Below are 4,536 nucleotides of genomic sequence, written 5' to 3'. Positions count from 1 at the left end.
TTCTGAGTGGCTGGTGGGTTTGAACTGCCAGCCTTCTGGTTAGCAGTCAAGTGCCTTAGGCACTACGCTACCAGAGCTCCCATTAAAGAGATGCAAATCAAAATAACATTGAGATATCATCTTGCCCCAGCACTAGTAGCAAAGTTCAACAAGACAGAAAATAACAAATGCTGGTGAGGATGGGGAGAGATTAGGACTCTAATACACTGCTGGTGGGATTGTAAAATGGTACATCCACTGTGGAAAGCAGTATGGAGATTCCTTAAAAAGTGGGAATTAGAAATACCATTTAACCTAGCCATTCCATTACTAGATACATATCCTAAAGAAGTGAGAGCCAGGACAAGAACAGATATATATGCACACCCATGTTCATCACAGCACTATTTACAATAGCCAAAAGATGGAAACAACCTAGGTATCCATCAACTGAGAATAAATAACCAAACTATGGTACATACACACAATGGAATACTATGCAACTCTAAAGAATAACAGAATAACAGAACACCGCATAATGTGGATGAACTTGGAGGACATTATGCTGTGTGAAATAAGTCAAATGCAGAAGGACAAATATTGTTTTAATCTGTTATTGTAAAAAGTCAAGGAAAGTTATCTATGTTGTTGTTGTTGTTGTTTGCCGTCGAGTCGGCCCCAACTCATAGTGACCCCTTCTTGGGTTTCCAAGGCAGTATCACTATGGAAGTAGATTGCCCCATCTTCCTTCCAAGGAGTGGCTGGTGGATTTGAACCGCCAGCCTTCTGGTTAGCATCTTCCTTCCAAGGAGTGGCTGGTGGATTTGAACCGCCAGCCTTCTGGTTAGCAGTCAAGTGCCGTAGCCACTATACTACCAGAGCTCCCCAAAGTTATCTATATGGAAGGAAATTTTCTTTGTTGGTTATCAAGGGTGGGAGTGGAGGGGAGAGAACACTGTTAGATAGGTAGAGACAAGTATTGATTTGGGGGAAGAGAAGGGCAATGTACCAAATGTGAGTGATCAACACGGTGGCACTGAGGAAGAGGAAGACATAGAGAGGCACGTGAGAGGTATAGACAACAAAGATGAACCCTTTTGCATGTACAGTACTGCATTGTCAGTGAAGACAAACATGGATATATGGGAGGATAGATGGATGGACAGGGTGACCTATTAGGTATGTCTATGCAGGGGGCAATGTGCCCAAGACCATGTATAGGGTTGGCAGGCAGTGTTCTACAAGTGTATTGGTATGTTCTGTAAGAATTCTCAGGTATATAGTAGAGCTGACAAGGGACAAGGTTGTAGTCACTTCTTGGCCACAGCCAGCTACACAGGGGGAGCAAGTCGTTGGACTTGTGGGCTCAGGACCATAGTTGCAGGTGACATCAAGCTCAATTGGCATAACATGCTACACAAAACATTATTCCACATCCTACTTTGGTGAGTAGCTTGCAAGTAGGCCATCTAGATGCAATGATGGTCTCTCCTCATCCAGAGCAAAGACGAATGAAGAAAACCAAAGATTCATGGAAACAATTAGTCCAATCGACTGGTACACCATGTGATCCTCAACCTATATGACTATGAGACCAGAAGAACTACATGGTGCCTGGCTACCACTGTCAACCACTCAGAGGGGGGTCTACATAGAAGATACTGGATAGAGTGAGAGAACCATGTATAAGAAAACTCAAAATCATTGAAAAAAAGGGGGCCATTTTTGCTGGTCTGACAGAGCCTGATGGAACCACTATGGCCCCTAGCTGCTCTTCAGGTCTAGAATTCAACTCCTTCCTCTGGCTGCCAGCCAAACAAAAGACAGGCATATAAGGTGAACAGTTACACTAGGTAGACACACTCCTTGAAGAGAACAATCATGGGAGAATAGAAGGCCTGTGTATGCACAGGGAGATAGCTCAGGGGCAGGAGTGCATGGAGGGGAGGACACAGAGAAGAGGTAACTATGAGGAAGAAGTGGAAGGGGAGCTGTTGCACTGTGGTAAATTGTAGTCATATGTCATGGGACAAAGTATATGTGAGCTGCTGTATGGAAAGTGAACTTGCTCTGTAAACTTTCACCCAAATCACAATATAAATAAATAAATAAATAAACATTACAGCAAATGTTTTACCAGTTACAGAAAAAGAATTTAATATAGCAATATAGAGAGAATCTTCCATACTAGAATGGGGTCCATATTTACACACAAACTGATATCAAATTCAACACGATCATGAGAAATATTCCTTTAAATTCAGAAAAAGAGAATGGTAATTATCATTATTCTCAAAGCATTTTTATAATTTTTATTAGTGCAATGAAATGCAAAAAAAAATAAATTAGGGGACTAAATACTGGAAAAGAAGACAAGGCTTCTTTTAGTTGTAGATAGCATGATTGCATACATGAAAAATAAATATATATATATATACTAAATTTATGAATAAGAATTTATCAAAATGGCCAGACAAAAGAAACCTATAGCCTTATAGTATTTATCACAAAAACTCCTCTAGAAAGTATGATGACCAGATGGACTACCATTCTCAAAATCAAAAATTCTAAAGTACTTTGAATAAAACTTGATGAAAGAGGACATGTGCATTTTACATACAACAAAATTTTGTGGAGAGAGGTTAATCATTTCCAAAAGTGAAGATACATGTTTTCTAAATAAGCAGAGCATGTTGATTTATTCATACATTTAGAAAAATCCTAATCAACAATTCCAGCTAGACTTTTTTAAGTTCATGGGATAAGAATTTGAAAAGATAGTCCAGAAAGTAAGATCAATGTGATGGTAAGGAACTGGGAAGGGGATATATGGAGTCTGAGCTTACTAGACATTAGAATGTATTATAAAATGAAAACAAGTAAGCAGTATGGAAATGGCACCTAAATTAAACTATAAATCCTGAGAAACAGATGTATATATGAAACTGCATAAATAAAAGTTAAAATTCAGAAAATGAGAAAGGGTTGTTTAATAATAATAATAATGAGATAGCAAGATAAGGGGTGAGAAAGTGAATTTAGGTTTATACATTATGATATACACCAAAATAAACTTACCATATGAATGAGTTAAATAGATTTCAAATTTTATCTTAAAAATATGTTTAAAGTACAATCAAATATTAATTAGATATTTGAGAAAATCATTAAGGCTTTTTCAAAATGAATCCAAAAATAAAAAGCTCACTATGTTAAAGCTCATCATTTCAAATACATAAAACATTTAAAAAAAAAAAAAACCCTCTAATAATGAAAACCAAAATTAAAGGGACATGATATGAAAGCACTTGCATTAAATTTGATGAAACAGTGTAGAGACCTGAGTGTGGCCATACAGGTGTTGCCTCAGAGAATCTTGTGTAGGGGCCTCCCTACAGTAGGATAGAGCCAGATGCCTCTGGGGAGGAGGCTTATTGGAGCAAAAAGAGCTAGAACATTTGCTTGTGCAGGAAAATGAGGCCTGAGTGTGCCCCATGCGTGGGTTGCCCATTTCCCCCACTGAGCAGAGGTGACCTAAGTAACATGGTGGCAAAAAAAGTTCCCACAGGCCTGGTAGCATGGTGGGAGCCAGCAGCAGAAGCCAGTGATGGTCAATGGCAAGAGCAGAAGAGTCAGGAGCCTTGCACGCCATCCAAGCAGTGTGGTGGAAGGTAAAGACAGCAGTGATATAAACACAGCATCTGACTTGAAACGTGGCATCCCTGCCCAGTGACATAGAATGGACATAGAGGAAGAGATAAGCTATGGGGTCCTGGCACTGTGGTTCTGCATGAAAAAAGTAGCTGGTGGTGCCTAGACCTACAAAGCCACTTCTAAGGTCACACTAAAGTCTGCCATCAGCAGACTGAAGGAATTGAAACGCCAGTAGAAATTCTACCATTTAAAACATCTCTAGCCTGTAATGAATGGGCTAATTTATATAATGATTAAAAAAAATGGACATGGGTAGTTTGGGGAAAGCTAAGCATTTCCCCTTTTGAGAAATCTGTTCTTATTGCTGAGTGCTTGCTTTCTACTGTTTCCTTTCTGTAAATAATAGAAACTTTGCCAACATTGTTTAGTTATCTTGTTTGTCCAGCTCAATCACAGACGAACATAGTACCCATAGAATGGTTGATGTCACTGGGTATACATGCCTCATACCTGGATATTTGAGGCATAGTCTGTCTGCATGTGCAATGCAGATAGGCAGACATGAGCATTACAAACATGAATGGTGAAAATATTCTATAATTCATTGACTAATCAAGTATCTGTTATATACCAAGTCCAGTGCCAGATAGTTGGAATTTGAGTGCAATCAAGATATCATCTAGACCTCCAGCAAGGAAAACAGGCTAGTAAATAAACACTAAAAATATGATGATATATAAATTGTACTACACAAATTAAAACAACTATAAAGACACTATTTTGATAGCCAAACCAAAATGCGAAATGTTGTTGTTATGTCGAGTCGGACCTGACTCATAGCGACCCCTCCTTTGGTTTCTGAGGCAGTATCACTATGGAAGTAGATTGCCCCATTTTCCTTCT

The sequence above is a fragment of the Orycteropus afer genome, unplaced genomic scaffold, assembly GCF_000298275.1.
Source record: "Orycteropus afer afer isolate SDZICR_OR568_19922 unplaced genomic scaffold, OryAfe1.0 scaffold00019, whole genome shotgun sequence".
Classification (NCBI taxonomy): domain Eukaryota; kingdom Metazoa; phylum Chordata; class Mammalia; order Tubulidentata; family Orycteropodidae; genus Orycteropus; species Orycteropus afer.
The sequence above is the reverse complement of the archived record's forward strand: the minus strand, read 5'-3'. Positions refer to the sequence as shown.